At 42.1% G+C, this 19,219-nt stretch overlaps 1 protein-coding gene across 1 annotated transcript in view; it reads left to right on the top strand.

The window, feature by feature from the left end:
• Positions 1 to 19,219, top strand: part of LOC144595200 (microtubule-associated tumor suppressor candidate 2-like) — a 128,833-nt gene that overhangs the window by 723 nt on the left and 108,891 nt on the right. The window lies entirely within an intron of this gene.

Here is a 19,219-nt window from a genome sequence, read left to right as displayed (position 1 = left end):
TTTCAGCTTGTGACGGCTACATTGTTTCGAAAAGTTTCCAGAAAAGGATTTAGTTTTCAGCTTGTGACGGCTACATTGTTTCGAAAAGTTTCCAGAAAAGCACTGATTGTTTTGTTATTGCAAGTCAAGTCAAGTCAAGTCAAGTCAAGTCAATTATATTTGTATAATTATATTTGTATAGCACATTTCAAAACAACCCATGTTGACCAAAGTGCTGCACATCTGATTAGGAAAAAAAAAAAAAAAGAAGGTTATAGTGGTCACTTGACATACACAGATCAGGAGGACGGGCCCAACGGGCACACTTGGAGAGTAAGAGTGGGGCTGGGGGAGGAGAGAATGGGGGGTGTGGGGACGGTGCTGCGGTGCAGATTTAGTTTTCAGCTTGTGGCTTGTGACGGCTACATTGTTTCGAAAAGTTTCCAGAAAAGGATTTAGTTTTCAGCTTGTGACAGCTACATTGTTTCGAAAAGTTTCCAGAAAAGCACTGATTGTTTTGTTATTGCAAGTCAAGTCAAGTCAAGTCAATTATATTTGTATAGCACATTTAAAAACAACCCATGTTGACCAAAGTGCTGCACATCTGATTAGGAAAAAAAAAAAAAAAGAAGGTTATAGTGGTCACTTGACATACACAGATCAGGAGGACGGGTCCAACAGGCACACTTGGAGAGTAAGAGTGGGGCTGGGGGAGGAGAGAATGGGGGGTGTGGGGACGGGCCCAACGGGCCCGCTTTGAACGGGCACACTTGTTCTAGTTGATAATAAAACTAAACACAGTCTGCCCTTGTGGATACAAGGATCTGTAGATGCTGGTTTCCAAAAAAAAGACTCAAATTGCTGGAGTAACTCAACATTGGTCCCAACCCGAAATGTCACCTATTCATTTTCTCCAGAGATGCTGCCTGACCTGCTGAGTTACTCCAGCACTTTGTGTCCTTTATTTTTGGAAACCAGCATCTGCAATTCCTTATATCCTCAGGCAACCCTCATCGGTGCCTGGAAATTGTAACAAAAATAAGGAATTGGTAGATTTGTGGAAGATTCACATTTGGCTTCAGCGAGATCATGCAAAGGTTTGTTTGATTAGCAGTTGTTAGGCACCCAATTCATTCCCTGCACGACCACACAGTAGCAGCAGTTTGTACCACGATGCACTGCATCATTGGGTTGCAATCAACTGCAACTCCACCGGATAGAAGGATATGGACAGTGAAAGCATAAGAACACCTCCTCGCACACAAGAGATTAGTGTGCAAAATTAGAGCACATGGTATTGAGGGTAGGGTATTGACATGGATAGAGAACTGGTTGACAGACAGAAAGCAAAGAGTAGGAATTAACAGGTCCTTTTCAGAATGGCAGGCAGTGATTCGAGGGGTGCCTCAAGGCTCGGTGGACCCCAGTTGTTTACAATATATATAAACGATTTAGACAAGGGAATTAAATGTAACTTCTCTAAGTTTGCAGATGACACAAAGCTGGGTGGCAGTGTGAGCTGCGAGGAGGATGCTGAGGCTGCAGGGTGCCTTGGACAGGTTGGGTGAGTGGGCAGATGCATGGCAAATGCAGTATAATGTGGATAAATGTGTCAGATTAGGAGAAGGGGAGGTGCAACGAGACTGGGGTATGCTTGTACATCAGTCACTGAAAGTAAGCATGTAGGTACTGCAGGCAGTGAAGAAAGCCAATGGCATGTTGGCCTTCATTGCGTCAGAATTTGAGTTTAAGAGCATGGAGGTCCTTCTGCAGTTGTACAGGGCCCTGGTGAGACGGCACCTGGAGTATTGTGTGCAATTTTGGACTCCTAATTTGAGGAAGGACATTATTGGTATTGAGGGAGTGCAGCGTAGTAGGTTCACCAGGTTAATTCCTGTGATTGTGGGACTGACATATGATGAAAGAATGGGTCGACTGGGCTTGTATTTGCTGGAATTTAGAAGGATGAGAGGGGTTCTTACAGAAACACAATCAAAAAGGCCCAACAGAGGATGTAGTTCCTGCAGCAGCTGAGGAAACGCAATCTGCCACAGACAATGATGGTCCACTTCTACACCGCCATCGTTGTGTCCATCATCACCTTCTCCATCATGGTCTGGTTTGGCTCAGCCACCAAGCACGACATCCGGAGCCTGCAACAAATCATTCGATCAGCTGAGAAGGTTGCTGGCTGCAACCTTCCCCCCATTGACGAACTGTACACTGCAAGGGCCAGGAAGCGAGCAGGCAAGATCATCTCTGACCCCTCTCACCCTGGTCACAAACTCTTTGAAGCACTTCCCTCTGGAAGGGGACTCTGGACTGTCAAAGCAGCCACAGCCAGACATAAAAACAGCTTTTTTTCCGCGAGTAGTTCTACTCAATAACCAAAAGTCCGTAGTGTGGCGGCTCCCAAGGGTTGGGCCAAACCACTACCGACCCCTCGGCACGGGAATGGACCAGTCCAGGGGGGCGGTCCCTTGCTACGTATATAAGGACGAGGTGTGGGCGGCCATGGCCCACCTGTTGGGCGTGCGGCTGCACCACACTACGGCATATCACCCGCAGGCAAATGGCCTGGTGGAGAGGTTCCACCGGCAGCTGAAGACAGCGCTGAAGGCGCGACTCTCCGGCTCCGACTGGATGGACGAGCTACCATGGGTCTTGCTGGGCATCCGGACTGCGCCCAAGGAGGACCTGGCTTCATCAGCTGAGCTCGTATACGGGTCACCGCTCGGTGCCCGGGGAGTTCGTGCCCTCGTTGCCGGGGCGAGAGGAACCGCCCTCATCCACCCTACAGCGCCTTCGAGAGCGAGTTGGCAAGCTCGCACCGGTGCCGACGTCCCGCCATGGGACATTCCGCCCTTACGTGCCATCGGCCCTCCGAGACTGCACCTTTGTGTTCCTGCGCCGTGACGCCCACCGGACGCCACTCCAGAGGCCATATGAGGGCCCGTACCGGGTGCTGGAGCACGGACAGACAACCTTTGTCTTGGACATGGGGGGCTGGCCGGAGGCCGTGTCAATTGACCGCTTGAAGCCGGCCCACTTAGACATCGACCAACCGGTGCGGGTTGCCCAACCTCGGCCACGAGGTCGCCTCCCCCTTGCGGGTCCAACCACCTGTATCGCCACCTGTCCCTCCAACTGTGCCTCCGCCGGCCCCTCTGTCGACTGATTTCCGTACGCGGTCTGGTCGGGTTGTGCGACCACCAATGCGTTTCGTGCCTCCGGTTCTGGGGGGAGGTCCTGTGGCGGCTCCCAAGGGTCGGGCCAAACCACTACCGACCCCTCGGCACGGGAATGGACCAGTCCAGGGGGGCGGTCCTTTGCTACGTATATAAGGACGAGGTTTTGGGCGCGAAGTCATTCCAGCAGACTTGACCGGTCTGATAACTGAGTAATAATAAAACCGAACGTCCCGAAATACCCGGCTTCTCGCCTTTATTTCGGGCCTCTTCTGACGCGCCACAGTAGTCTCTTTTTGCTCTGGTTTATTTCACTCACATGTTTAAACCGTAATGATGTATTCTTAATGTTTTAGTGTTTTATGCTTGTTCTTAATTGTTTACTGTATGTTCGCGTGATTCTTGCGAGTGGAGCACCAAGGCACATTCCTTGGCCAATAAACTTATTCATTCATTCATATAAAATTCTTAGAGGACTGGACAGGCTAGATGCAGGAAAAATGTTCCTGATGTTGGGGGTGAACAGAACCAGAGGTCACAGTTTAAGAATAAGGGGTAGGCCACTTTGGACTGAGATGAGGAAAAAAAAATTCACCCAGAGAGTTGTGAATCTGTGAAATTCTCTGCCAATTCACTGCATGTTTTCAAGAGAGCGTTAGATTTAGCTCTTAGCGCTAAGGGAATCCAGGGATATGGGGAAAAAGCCAGAATGGGGTACTGATTTTGGATGATTAGCCATGATCATATTGAATGGCGGTGCTGGCTCGAAAGGACAAATGGCCTACTCCTGCACCTTTTCTCTATGTTTCTATGTTTCTTGAAAGTTGCCTACCAAGCCACACACCATCCTGACGTGGAAATATTCTAATTTTTAAATATCCTATCCTGATTCCTTCACCGTTGCTGAGTCAAAGTCCCAGATCTGCCTCCTTAACAGCATTATGAGTCTACCCATACTGCAAGGACTGCAGCAGTCCAAAAAGGCAGCTCACCACCACCTTCTTAAGGGCAATTAGTGATGAGCAATTAAATACTGGTTCAGCTTGAAAAACCTGCATTCCTTGAATGAAAAACAAAAGTCAGTGAAAATCCTATGAAGCAGAGCTGAATATGTAACTGAACTGATGAAATTATCACAAGACTATAATTATAACAACACATTTTCACAGGGAACATTAGTGTGCGTAATGAGTAATGACCAGATTCAGAAGTGGTTGATATCATAGGTGATAATGACTCGTAAGAGAACGCTGAAAATTGAGAACACACAGGACCTGCAAGTGGAACCAGCTCTTTCAAGTCACAGTATACTGGTGCCACAACAACATGTTCATATTGACTGGTTATATCACAGCCTGGTTTGGCAACTCGAATACCCAGGAACAAAGAAGATTGGAAAAAGTGGTGAACATTTCCCAATTTATCACGGATACTGACTTCTCACCATTAAAGGGATCTACAGCAGTCGCTGCTCAAATAAGCAGCCAGCATTATCAGACACCCACACCACCCTGACCATTTCACTCCTGCCATTGGGAAGAAGTGGCCTGAAACCTCTAACGTCCAGTTTCAAGAGCACTTCAACCCCCAACTAACCTCTGAACTACTGCCACGCGACATACGCAAGAATTAAATCCCGCGGACTCTTGCTGCTATCGAAACTACCGAGACGCGCAACTGGAAAATAAAGCAGTGGGCTTAGAATCCCTTACGAAAGTGCGTGTTTACGTAAATTGCCAATTTCATAAATCAGGGAGTGCTTGCACATAGATTAGGCTTTTTTTCTTTCACATACAGTACTGAACATTTTTGTTTATTATGGTGTTTACAGAGGACTGTTTACATATTTGCTGCAAGTAAGAATTTTGTTGTTTCATTTTGGGACATATGACAATAAAACACTCTTGACTCGACTCCTGCTATATAAAAAGGCAGCTAATTTAAATTTACCACACACACAGAACATGTATCCTCTTGTTTCAAATCATCCAATTATCTTAGCAGCTGTAGAATTTTTGACATTTGAAAATGTTACATTTATTATTACTATTCTTACAGTTTTGGCATCTACAATTTATCTGCACTATTAGATAACACAGAACAAATTTTCTGGATCATTAGTGCATGGCTTGATTAGGATATTACTTCTCCACTTTTTTATTGAAGTAACTGGCAATGTGTGGGATGTAAGAAGTGCAAGAAAGTATAGAGCTGATGTGAAAATAGCCAAAGGCCATTCATTTGATGTAGATCAAAAAGATTTACAAGGCGGTTAATCCAATAGAACGACTGTAGCAATGCAATGAACCAAAAGAAATAACCCTAAGTGAACATGTCTGAAATTCATTATGGAATTACTTTCTTTTACTCAGATGCCACAGATATAATTGTGTAGGAAAGAACTGCAGATGCTGGTTTAAATCGAAGGTAGACACAAAATGCTGGAGTAACTCAGCCGGACAGGCAGCATCTCTGGAGAGAAGGAATGAAGAAGGGTCTTGACCCGAAACGTCACCCATTCCTTCTCTCCAGAGATGCTGCCAGTCTACTTTCCTATCAAGGGAGTGGGTTTGTTACTGGAGATTTAATTTTCAAAACATTGTGAAGAGAGATATGCAGACCTGACCTGTTTTTTTACTTGGTTAATTTTTAATCCTAAATACAACAACAAATGGCAAATTCTGGATGTTAAACATAGTGGTGTGTAGGTGGGCAGGCAGGTGAAGAAGGTGGTGGATGTAAAGATTGTGAAGTGGTTATGGAATATTCTTCTCATGAATAAAGGACAAAAGAAACCTATCTCCAAGCAAATATGATGAATTACTCTTAGATTGAAATAAAATCCGATATCATTGCTGCTCTAAAAAGATACTTTACAAGGAGGAAAAGTAAATGAAACGTGGAAGTTTATAGAAATATTTTTATCCCTTCTGAAGAACCAAAAACAATCTGTTTGAAGAACTGTGCCATCTCCAGTCTCAAATACTCCTGATGAACAATTATATGACAATTTTTAAGCGCTCTGTTGTATTGGTGTCACATTACAAATCTCTGTAAAAGACGATGTATATTATAGCCTGAAAATTCATCCCTATTCAATGGTAGGAGATGCCATATATAGGCACATCAGCTCACAGTGCTTTGTCTCTGAATTTTCTATTACATAGATAGTGGTGGGCACTTGGAAAGCATTGCCTGGGGTGGTGGAGGAGCCAGATTCGATCGAGGCGTTTGAGGCTTTTAGATAGGTAAATGGAAATGCAGGGAATAGAGGGATATTGATCATGTGCGAGCAGATGAGGAGATCATGTTAACTAGGCATTATATTCAGCATGAACGTTGTGGGCCACAGTTCCTGTGCTGTAGTGTTCTATCGAAGGTAGACACAAAATGCTGGAGTAAGTCAGCGGGACAGGCAGCATCTCTGGAGAGAAGGAATGGGTGAAGTTTCGGGTCGAGACCCTTCTTCAGACTGATGTCGGGAGTGGGCGGGGCAGAGATAGAATGTAGTCGGAGACAGTACGATTGGTGGGAGAGCTGGGAAAGGGGAGGAGAAAGCAAGGGCTATTTGAAATTAGAGAATAAATGTACATTCTAGTGGGGTGTAAACTACCCAAGCGAAATATGAGGTGCTGTTCTTCCAGAGTCTCACTCTGACAATGGAGGAGGCCCAGGATAGAAAGGTCAAATTGGGAATGGGAGGGGAGTTAAAGTGCTGAGCAACCGGGAGATCTGGTAGGTTAAGGCGGACTGAGCGGAGGTGTACATCAAAACGACTGCCGAGCCTGCGCTTGGTCTCACCGATGTACAGGAGTTGACACCTGGAACAGCGGATACAGTAGATAAGGTTGGAGGAGGTGCAAGTGAACTCTATCAATTCTCCGTGAACTCCCAATTCCTCCGTCTACGCCGCATCTGCACCCTGGATGAGGTTTTCCATACCAGGGCTTTGGAGATGTCCTCATTCTTTAGGAAACAGGGGTTCCCCTCTCCATGATAGACGAGGCTCACACTAGGGTCTCCTTGATATCCTGCAGCTCTGCTCTTGCTCCCCCTCCCCCTCCCATTCGTAACAAGGACAGAGTCCCCCTTGCCCTCACCTTCCACCCCATCAGCCGTTGCACACAGCATATAATCCTTCAACATTTTCGCCACCTCCAACGGAATCCCACTGCTGGCCACATCTTCCCATCTCCACCCCGTTCTGCTTTCCACAGAGACTGTTACCTCTGCAACTCCCTGGTCAACTCGTCCGTTCCCACCCAAACCACCCCCTCCCCAGGTACTTTCCCCTGCAACTGCATGCAATGCAACACCTGTCCCTTTACCTCCTTCCTCGACTCCATCCAAGGACCCCGACATTCATTTCAGGTGAGGCAGAGGTTCGCTTGCACCTCCTCCAACCTCACCTACTGTATCTGCTTTTCCAGGTGTCAACTCCTGTACATCGGCGAGACCAAGCGCAGGCTCAGCGATCGTTTCGCTGAACACCTCCGCTCAGTCTGCCTTAACCTACCTGATCTCCCGGTTGTTTAGCACTGTAAAGAAGGGTCTCGACCCAAAACGTCACCCATACCTTCTCTCCAGAGATGCTGCCTGTTCCGCAGAGCTACTCCAGCATTTTGTGTCCACCTTAAGTTCTCCAGCACTAATTTCCTTTAGTTTGTGTTAATAAGTCATTGAGCTGACATTGCCTAGCATTATGAGTTAAAAGAACACTATTGTCATATTAAGATAGACACAAAATGCTGGAGTAACTCAGCAGGTTAGGCAGCATCTCTGGAGAAAAACAGTTGAGGGGGGACTTGATAGAGGTTTTTAAAATTTTGAGAGGGACGGACAGAGTTGACGTGGGTAGGCTTTTCCCTTTGAGAGTGGGGAAGATTCCAACAAGGGGACATAGCTTCAGAATTGAGGGACAAAGGTTTAGGGGTAACATGAGGGGGAACTTCTTTACTCAGAGGGTGGTAGCTGTATGGAATGGGCTTCCGGTGGAAGTGGTGGAGGCTGGCTCGATTTTATTATTTAAGAGTAAATTGGATAGGTATATGGATAGGAGGGGATTAGAGGGTTATGGTCTGAGTGCAGGTAGATGAGACTAGGTCAGGGAGAATGGTCGGCATGGACTGGTAGGGCCAGACAGGCCTGTTTCCATGCTGTAGTTGTTATATTGTTATATTATATTGTTATAGATGACGTTTTGGGTCAGAATCCTTCTTCAGACTTCTTATGTTGTCATATTATACAGTACCTGAGAATCAGTCTTCCAAACATCAACACTGGCTGTAAAATAGAATGAGGTTTAAACCGAATGCCTTCATTTTTCCCTTGCTAATGATAAGAAAGTAAACCTCTGTGCTATTCTTTCTAAATAATTAATGCACAATACTTTCATGACTGAATTGTGAAGCAGGCAATGACATTTGTAGCTATTGAGATACTAGATTATTTATATTCAGACACTTTTGCATGATAAAAGACTTCAACTGTGTGTCTGGAATCTCTTGATCTGAACTCTAATGCTTCTTCACTAAATGTGACATTTGGATCAATGTACTGGCAGAATAGCAAACGGGTGCCAATTTTTAAACCAAAATCTTGTGAAATCCTTAATACCAAACTCAAGCTTTTCTTGGGTCATTACAACTTACTACTATTGACGCATAACATTTTACCCAGAGATTTGGGTCTGGGATGTGTCCTGGGATGTGAAAAAAATAGTCCTAACTTTTTTTTGTGATTCTTTCAACGCAATGGCTGCGTTGCACAGCTGTATGGTTGCACAGCTGATGGAGCTGCCTTCTCATAGCGCCAAAGACCTGGTTTCAATCTTACCTAAGGTGCTGTCTGTGTGGAGTTTGCTTGTTCTCCCAGTGACCACATGGGATTCCTTCGGGTGCTCCGGTGTCTTCCCATGTCTCAAAGACATGCGGGCTTGTGGGTTAATTAGCCTCTGTAAATTGCCCCCAGTGTGTAGGAAGTAGATGCAATAGTGGATCACAATGATAAGTGCACATGATAATAAGAAACCAATGACCAATACCTATGAGAGGGAAATATGAGGGACGGAAGGTCAAGCAAAATCAAGCCCATTAAAAAACATTCACATAAATTTTCCCGAGATTATAGTGGTAATCCAGAATGATCAGATTTCTTAAATGTGCTGCACTGAGCTTCTTTAATGGCTAGTGGCAAGTTTGAGCTTTAGATTTTTGTTCCCACAGTCAGAATATTACAATGCAAGGTTAATCCTATTTAATTTCCAATGATTCCACTGTAGACTATTCCACTCCACTCTGCAGCTTTTTTGCAGTGTCACTTTAGATATATTTTATATGCTTGTGATGATCCATAAGATTCATTTATGTGATGTTATCCCACTCAATTATGTGTGGGAAATTAGTTTACAAATTTATAACAGTTGTAGAATTTTATTTATTTTTGTTGCAATTTGGCATTTTAGTTCAAGTTTACATCTATCATTTAAATTTCTAATTGGCTTACCTTGTAGAACCTGCCTGCTGATTGAAAATTACTTACCTGTATATGATGGTTCTTTGGTAATTTGCAAAAAATATGCTTTCTTGGGCCTTTATTGTAATTTCATTATATCCAGCTTGATGGCATTGTTGATGTACTATTCTGACGACTATACAATGTTCTGGGGCTGATGTATATTTACTCTCAAACTGTGAAAAACATTTCCAATTTGGTGCTTTCGAATGCAATTATATCTTTTTCCAGTGATTTAATTACCAAACGTTAAAGGCAAGAGAATGAAATTACACAGTTGCTATAACATTACTAGTCAGAGGGCAATGTGACTTTACTTGTATCCATGAGGATTTAGAAACAGGAGTAGACTGTGTAGCCACTCAAGCTATTAAGCCCTAAGAATTAAATTCCTGTATTGATCCTTGTTTTGAGTCTTGTAGTGGCCTCACCTAAAATAACTATTGATTTCAGTTCTTAACATTTTAATGACAATTTGGGTGACAGATTACCGCTATCAGTTATCGGAAGAGGTCCTGCCTGATTTACTCTGTAGCGTAGCTCTAACTTTGAAACTAAATCCCTTTATTGTGGATTCCATAGCTTCTCTGTAGCTACCCTCTTGATTGTTTTTATTGTTTAAGTTCACCTCACAATCCTCTGAACTACGTGGAATACAAATCAAATTTATGCAACCTATCTTCAAAATCTAACTCTTTAGGGTCTAATGTAATCTGTGCTGTACCTCCCCAAAATGGAATGTGCTAGGCCCAACATTGAAGATAGTAATCTAGATAGATTTGATCAAGTGTAGAAACAAGGAATTGAGATGCTGGTTTAGAAAAAAAAGATGCTGCAGTAACTTAGCTGATCAGGCAACATTTGATAGGTGACGTTTCAGATTGTCTGAAGGGTCCCAATCTGAAACGTCACCTATCCATGTCCCCCAGAGATGCTGCCTGACCAGCTCAGTTAATCCAGCACTTTGCATTTATATTTGACCAAGGGCCTGCGCAGATTACTTTACTTTTAGACCTTAGAGTTACAGGCCCCTCGGCCTACTGAGTCCAACAGACCAGCGATCACCCCATATACTAGGTATTTATTCACAAAATGCTGGAGTAACTCAGCAGGTCAGGCAGCATCTCAGGAGAGAAGGAATGGGTGACGTTTCCCATTCCTTCTCTCCTGAGATGCTGCCTGACCTGCTGAGTTACTCCAGCATTTTGTGAATAAATACCTTCGATTTGTACCAGCATCTGCAGTTATTTTCTTACACCCCATATACTAGTACTATCATAGAAGACGGAGACACAAGAAACTGCTGAAGCTGAAATTTTGAGCAAAAAACAAATTGCTGGAAGTCAAGCAACATCTGAGGAGAGGAATGGACAGACAACATTTCTGGTTGGGAGCCTTCTTCAGACTGATGCTGCCTGACCCCACTGAGTTTCTCCAGTAGTTTTGTTTTCAATTTACAGAAGAAAGTGTTGCCATTAGAAATAGTTTTGCAGGGTTGATTGAGAAAAGTTCTGTGTGATAAATAAACCAAGTCATTAAGCTTTCATCAGCAGGATCTTTCTAGTTGGTGAGTTGTTCTGTTTCAAAGATAGGTTGTAATTGAAGAGTAAATCAGTAATATTATAGAATGGAAGGAAGAGGAATTAATTCTAAAGTGGTGTTCTGGTCATGTAGGACTGTCACAGTACTTGTTCAGCACACTTCTACGCAGCTTTGCTGTGGGAGTACTTTTCCAGGCATGGACTATTTTTCATTAAAAATTATCAACACGCTTTTGCATATTGCAGCTGATGCAGCATAATTATGATTCCAGTTTAAAATAGTTTAGGAAAAGGGTTGTAAACAACTGCCGGTTTAGTGCCATGGAGGATTTATGCGAACCAATGAAGATGAGGATTGGATATCTGTGCGAAAGAAGCTTTGTGGAATCCAGAGATGCTCCTCTGGGATACAAAGAAGAGATGCTTTGGCTTTCTACATAACTTTCGTCCTTGCTTTTCTTGATCATGCTCTGATTAAAATGTCAATAGGGTTCTCATTCACAATTTGTTAAAGCTGATAGTCAGAAAGGTCATGTTCTAATTGAGTAAATAATCTGAGATTGAAAGACTTTTTCACACAGAGAATTGTGAATTTGTGGAATTCCCTGCCTCAGAAGGCAGTGGAGGCTGATTCACTGGATGCATTCAAAAGAGAGTTAGAGCTCTGAGGGCTAGCAGAATCAAGGGATATGGGGAGAAGGCAGGAACGGGGTACTGATTGTGGACGATCAGCCATGATCACATTGAATGGCGGTGCTGGCTCAAAGGGCCGAATGGCCTATTCCTGCACCTATTGTCTATGTAACTATCTATGAAACAGAACATGGTGAAACATGTAGAAGTTCCAATTTCCAATAATTTGCTTTTAATTCAAATTACTGGCACTGCTTTTGAGGAAATTATTTGCTTGATCTCAACTGTCACTTGCTGTACATTAAAAAAATAATTAGTTTTCCTTTACATGGTAAACATCTGATGTGTCAAATATGTGGGGAAAATGACAACATGGGCAGTTACAATACCCCTTAAAAACAATGTTTCTAAATGTGGGAGGGCACTTGCAGTTTTTCAAGTGAATTCTGTTTCTATCTTTGGTAGATAATTTTCTTGCCTAGTAAAAGGTACAAGAAATACCAGCATACAGTGATAATTTGGTTCAGTTGTTACTCATGTCTGCTTTAGAATTCAGCAGCCTTCAAGCCGAAACAAAGTCAAAAAGGAAATGAAAATTGCTTTCATACATTATGTAGGAATTCTACCATTAATAACATGTAAATTAAACTATTATGAATATTTATTAAAAAGCTCAAGTTTTGCATGTTAAGGAAGCAGAGCAGCTTGACTTGTCCCCATTTCAGGCTCATTATCTTGGTCCGCAGCCAGCAAAGTTAATGCAAATTCATACCATTTTATCTGCAGTGTCACCCAGTTTCTCTGGCAACAAAAATAGGGATACATTGACACACTCACCATAGGCACACATTCCTTAACTTTTGCTTTCAATTTCAGGAAGCTATCAGGCATCAGGGTTTATTTTCCAATTGGATTCATCCAATAAAAGAACATACTAGCTTCCCAGCCAAAAATATTAAAGCATCTCAATGCCAATGCCTTATGTAGTTTGTAGCTCTAAGTAATCTGTGCCTCATTATGATAGACAATAGACAATAGACAATAGACAATAGGTGCAGGAGTAGGCCATTCAGCCCTTCGAGCCAGCACCGCCATTCAATGCGATCATGGCTGATCACTCTCAATCAGTATCCCGTTCCTGCCTTCTCCCCATACCCCCTCACTCCGCTATCCTTAAGAGCTCTATCCAGCTCTCTCTTGAAAGCATCGAACGAACTGGCCTCCACTGCCTTCTGAGGCAGAGAATTCCACACCTTCACCACTCTCTGACTGAAAAAGTTCTTCCTCATCTCCGTTCTAAATGGCCTACCCCTTATTCTTAAACTGTGGCCCCTTGTTCTGGACTCCCCCAACATTGGGAACATGTTTCCTGCCTCTAATGTGTCCAATCCCCTAATTATCTTATATGTTTCAATAAGATCCCCCCTCATCCTTCTAAATTCCAGTGTATACAAGCCCAATCGCTCCAGCCTTTCAACATACGACAGTCCCGCCATTCCGAGAATTAACCTAGTGAACCTACGCTGCACGCCCTCCATAGCAAGAATATCCTTCCTCAAATTTGGAGACCAAAACTGCACACAGTACTCCAGGTGCGGTCTCACGAGGGCCCTGTACAACTGCAGAAGGACCTCTTTGCTCCTATACTCAACTCCTCTTGTTACGAAGGCCAACATTCCATTGGCTTTCTTCACTGCCTGCTGTACCTGCATGCTTCCTTTCATTGACTGATGCACTAGGACACCCAGATCTCGTTGAACTCCCCCTCCTCCTAACTTGACACCATTCAGATAATAATCTGCCTTTCTATTCTTACTTCCAAAGTGAATAACCTCACACTTATCTACATTAAACTGCATCTGCCATGTATCCGCCCACTCACACAACCTGTCCAAGTCACCCTGCAGCCTTATTGCATCTTCCTCACAATTCACACTACCCCCCAGCTTAGTATCATCTGCAAATTTGCTAATGGTACTTTTAATCCCTTCGTCTAAGTCATTAATGTATATCGTAAATAGCTGGGGTCCCAGCACCGAACCTTGCGGTACCCCACTGGTCACTGCCTCCCATTCCGAAAGGGCCCCATTTATCCCCACTCTTTGCTTTCTGTCTGTCAACCAATTTTCTATCCATGTCAGTACCCTACCCCCAATACCATGTGCCCTAATTTTGCCCACTAATCTCCTGTGTGGGACCTTGTCGAAGGCTTTCTGAAAGTCGAGGTACACCACATCCACTGACTCTCCCCTGTCAATTTTCCTAGTTACATCCTCAAAAAATTCCAGTAGATTTGTCAAGCATGATTTCCCCTTCGTAAATCCATGCTGACTCGGAATGATCCCATTACTGCTATTTCGTCTTTTATAATTGACTCCAGCATCTTCCCCACCACTGATGTCAGACTAACTGGTCTATAATTACCCGTTTTCTCTCTCCCTCCTTTCTTAAAAAGTGGGGTAACATTTGCTATCCTCCAATCCACCGGAACTGATCCTGAATCTATAGAACATTGAAAAATGATCTCCAATGCTTCCACTATTTCTAGAGCCACCTCCTTAGGTACCCTGGGATGCAGACCATCAGGCCCTGGGGATTTATCAGCCTTCAGTCCCATCAGTCTACCCAAAACCATTTCCTGCCTAATGTGGATTTCCTTCAGTTCCTCCATCACCCTAGGTTCTCCGGCCCCTAGAACATTTGGGAGATTGTGTGTATCTTCCTCAGTGAAGACAGATCCAAAGTAACGGTTTAACTCGTCTGCCATTTCTTTGTTCCCCATAATAAATTCCCCTGTTTCTGTCTTCAAGAGACCCACATTTGCCTTGACTATTTTTTTCCTCTTCACGTACCTAAAAAAACTTTTGCTATCCTCCTTTATATTATTGGCTAGTTTACCCTCGTACCCTCGTACCTCATCTTTTCTCCCCGTGTTGCCCCGTACTTGAATGAATTTCAACAGTATATTTTTAATGTGTACCCAATTCCATAATATTCCAGAGTACATTATTTCCCACACTTGTGAATGATACATCCCAGGGATAATGAGTTAAGGGTCACTGCATGTTAGCACCTGAGACATTTGGTATCACTTTTTCACTCACACTTCCACAATTGTGCTGACCTTCCTATGAAAGACGGTGAAAAATCTTTTGACACAAGTATAATATTTGAAAGCTTGGTTAATTCCATACTGGATGGATAATTGCAGTGGGTAATACATTATATCCCACTGCAAGAAAAGAGTCATTGCAGCATGAACAAAAGCTAGCAAGAGTTGATTGAAATTCTCCACATGATACCCCCAGCCATTATTGGTACAGTTAGTGCAATGAGCTGGTTCCAGCTTCAGAGTCATGAGACCTCTTGAGAGGACAACACAGCAAGCATGCATCATGGAACTAGCTAACCTTTAAAAAAAAACTCCTCTCAAAAATGCAGTGGACTGTGTGGCACAGACTTCCTCTCATTCAACATAGAAATCCTTGGCACCAACAGCTGTGACGTCATCAAATAGGCTGAGCAGCCTATTAGATTAATAAATTCTCACAGTAAACAGAAACAATGAAGCACAAATTTTAAATAACTTCTAAAACTTTTTTTTCATAAATATCGAGTGGCACATGATTAATATAGAAGCTGAAATGCCATAAAAATCATTTTAAAGCTTAAAATACATTATATTTATGTGAGGGGGTAACAATAGACAATATAAACTTAGGTTTATAAAGCCAAAGGTTTACTAAGTTTATCCAATTTTTATTTCATTCCATTGATAAAACCAAAAGGAGGAAGAATCAGTTACAGCGACTGGAGAATTTGCATGTTAAACTAAATTTTATATGTGTTTAGTTTTATTTATTGGCATGTGCACAGAAATACTGTGAAATGCTTGTTTTGCGTGCAATCAAGTCAAATCATCCAATACATGAGTTCAATAGATCCTTCTCTAGAACAGCATGCAGAGAGTCACCATGTTCTGGAGCCATCTTGCAACTTCAAAATCTATGAAAAGTCTGATCTTGGGCCAAGGAGGTATGCAATTTTTACTTTCCCTACAAGTATGAAATTCTTTCATTTGCTACATGCTTTTCATGATATACTCATGTCAAGTAGTGAGTATTTTGCAGTAGAAGCTGAAAGAATCATGATACTAAGACAGTGCTGACAAAAATTATTATTATTTACAGCAAATCTAGCGTATTTATTTTGTAAGTTTCTTTCACAGGGGCCAAATTGGCAATCTTAATCCTTTCTGAAGGATGCTTAGGTGAAATATGTTGGCCTAGAAGTAGTATTGCACAATTATAAGGGAACTATATGCTAATGACTAATTTGGTTTAGAAATCAAAACATACAAACATGACTTCCTGACATGTGGGAGACAATAAGAGCTTTGAACAGGTGAGGTGGGTTGGGGATGTGGAGGTCAGTGATAGGCATCCTGAGGATTTGGGATAGAAAGTAGTTTGGTCTTCTATAGGATTAAAGATTTGGAATATTGCAGTATTAGAAGGTACGTTAGTTGAAGTGGCTATCAAAAAGTTGGACATGAGGTGATGGTGAGAATCAAGGCAAAGATTAGTGTGGAGGATAGGTGAAGGTAGATGGAACTGCTGTGGGTAAGGGAGCTGAAGGAATGAAGGAACTTAACTCCACACAGGCACACACTTCATACAGGGGAAATGGGAAATGACATCCTGATCCTAATAATCATGTTGGAGGTCTGAGTCTTGATTGAAAATTTTCTAAAAGGCCAGATGTGACCCATCATCATAATGTTGGGTACCAAGGCAATGTTGTTCCTTTAATGGCAGTTCTTTTATCCTTACAATGTTTTAATATTGTAGGACATGCACTCAGATTAAACTCCTGAATGTATGCCCCAAATTCCCCGATGGATTTACATGCTTTTCTAAATTTTATTTTGAGAATATATGCATGCCTGCTTCCATGTTCATAGTAGGTCTGCTTGATAGCTGCCCAGTAATCTGACATTGATTCGTGACTAAAGCAGTGATAAATAAGCTATTCTTTCTGTAGCTTGTACTGTTATTGTGGAACAATTAAAATTCTTGAACTGCATGTGAAATCATTTCAAGAACGTGAGACAGTTATCTCAGAACCTGACATACTGTGTATTTATAAACAATATGTGAGTAGAAAGATTGCGTAAGGATAGACTGTTGATTGCCACTAAAACCCATGCAACACCAAGTGTGAAATTCTTTTTCAAAAGCATTATAGTAAAATATTTCAGTATCTTAATATATCAGTCGCTATATAGATTTAAATTCTAATTAAATTGTTATATTATCACAGTTCCCTAATATATATATATTGGATTAGCTGTACATAATCCTGTTTTCCAGGCACTATAAAGAGCCATACATTGTAGGAAATTCCTATTCAGTAATCTAACTCAATCATTTGAATTAATTCTTGAGATGAATGTTGTCATAAGATACCTCCCAGGTGTCTGCGCATGAAACAAGAAATGTGAAATGATAGCTTTAGGATTTAAAACTATAAACTTGCCCTTTTGTTCAAGGTGCTTAGCCGTACCCTAGAATTAACCAAGGCTGAGTCTCCATTTGGATCCGATCATCTAACTTGATCATTCACTTTTACTTCTGGTCATATGATTAACAATCTGACGATGGGTGGCCTTTTTGGATCTGAACTTTGTACCTTATACTGGCATACTGTACAACCACATGGTATGCCAGCTGCTCAGAAAAGAACAGGAAGGCCCTTCAGAGGGTCATCACGACGGCCCAGAAGATCATCGGCTGCTCACTGCCCTCCCTGGAGCACCTGTTCAGCCTACGCTGCCTCAGTAGAGCGGGCAAAATAATAAAAGATCCATCCCACCCCGGCCACCGTCTGTTTGTTCATCTGCCCTCTGGTCGACGTTTCAGGTCGATCAAATCCCGAACAAACAGACTTAAGAACAGTTTTTACCCCAGGGCCATACGAGAACTGAACACTACCTTCTGCACTAGGCAACACTGTTAAAAAATCTTTTGTACTTGATATAATTGTATTTATTTGTTTTTGCATTTATTGCATATATGTTTTTACGCACCGTCAGGATTGGCTATTTTTTAATTTCGTTGTACTCGTTGCAATGACAATAAATGAATATTATTATTATTATTGTTATTATTATTATTATTATTATTATAAAAATTAATAATATACAAGATTGCCAGAGTTCTTCATAGCACAACCTGACCTACAACTAAAGCAAAGTGTTCCAAACCTGCTACATGTTGTCTAACAGCTGCCTGAAGAGTTTAAATTGGCTTGCCTTGTCATTAGCTCTGTGTTTTCCTATTTATAATTATGGTATTTGAAAATACAGATAACTTACTAGGTTGCGGGAGAATTAGCCTCCTGCAGAGGAGTTTGTTTAGATGCCTGTTCTTTTCATTGGCCAAATTGTACTGGTTGTTATGCTCAACACTTCCTGGCTTCACCGTGTACTTTCAATGAATGTGACCAACAAATATGGCAAGGCACAAGCCTCTTCAAAACTTATGAGGAGCAAAATAAGAAAGATTGCATTATGATTGCTACGAATGTCTCCACTAATTACTTTTTGCAAGAAATACTGGGCATTCTCATTTATGTAATGTGCTGGTATAGTATGAGCTTCCTTGCAGTGTTTTATGACAGAGTTTATTATAGAAACGAAATGCTTCAGAGTAAGAGAGGTAAGTGTCAAACAATGGATATGCAAATAAATGCCAATGGATTTGTTTTATGATTTGGATTAATGTTTTGTTTTGTTTTATATTGGTGTACATAGAAATCAATTGCAATTTGGTGTCCTTTTTAATACTGTTCTATAAATAAAATATAGCTGGTTTATTTATAGTACTTACTGCTAATTTGAATTGTTTACATTACCATTTATGTTCTGTTACTGTAAAAAATCAGATAATGATTAAAAGTATATGCAAAACTGTTGCTATACATACAGTATATCTTAAAAGCTGAGTCATCATAAATGTTAAGACAGCAATTGGCACCACCTAAGAATCCTCTTAATAGAACTGTGTGTGCTCATTTTTCACTACCAGTTTATTTTAACATTACCCTGCCTCCCCTTCCCCCCTCCCCGCACCCTCCCCCATTGCTCATTGTGGAACATATTATTGCAGACCAAAGGTATATAAACAGGTTTGTGGACTGGGGGTCCACTGATGTCTGTCTGTATCTGCTCGATCTTACTTCTGTTATTAACCATGTAGGCAATTGAAGAATTATGTTCCTTCGGGCTGACACCTCTGCTCATTGGTAGCTGGATGGAGTGTGTCAATAATCGTAACAATTTCCTATGCAGAAAAAGCTAGAGTA

Source organism: Rhinoraja longicauda, chromosome 7 (genome assembly GCF_053455715.1).
Source record: "Rhinoraja longicauda isolate Sanriku21f chromosome 7, sRhiLon1.1, whole genome shotgun sequence".
Taxonomy (NCBI): Eukaryota; Metazoa; Chordata; class Chondrichthyes; order Rajiformes; family Arhynchobatidae; genus Rhinoraja; species Rhinoraja longicauda.
This window is presented reverse-complemented; position numbering and strand designations above follow the sequence as displayed.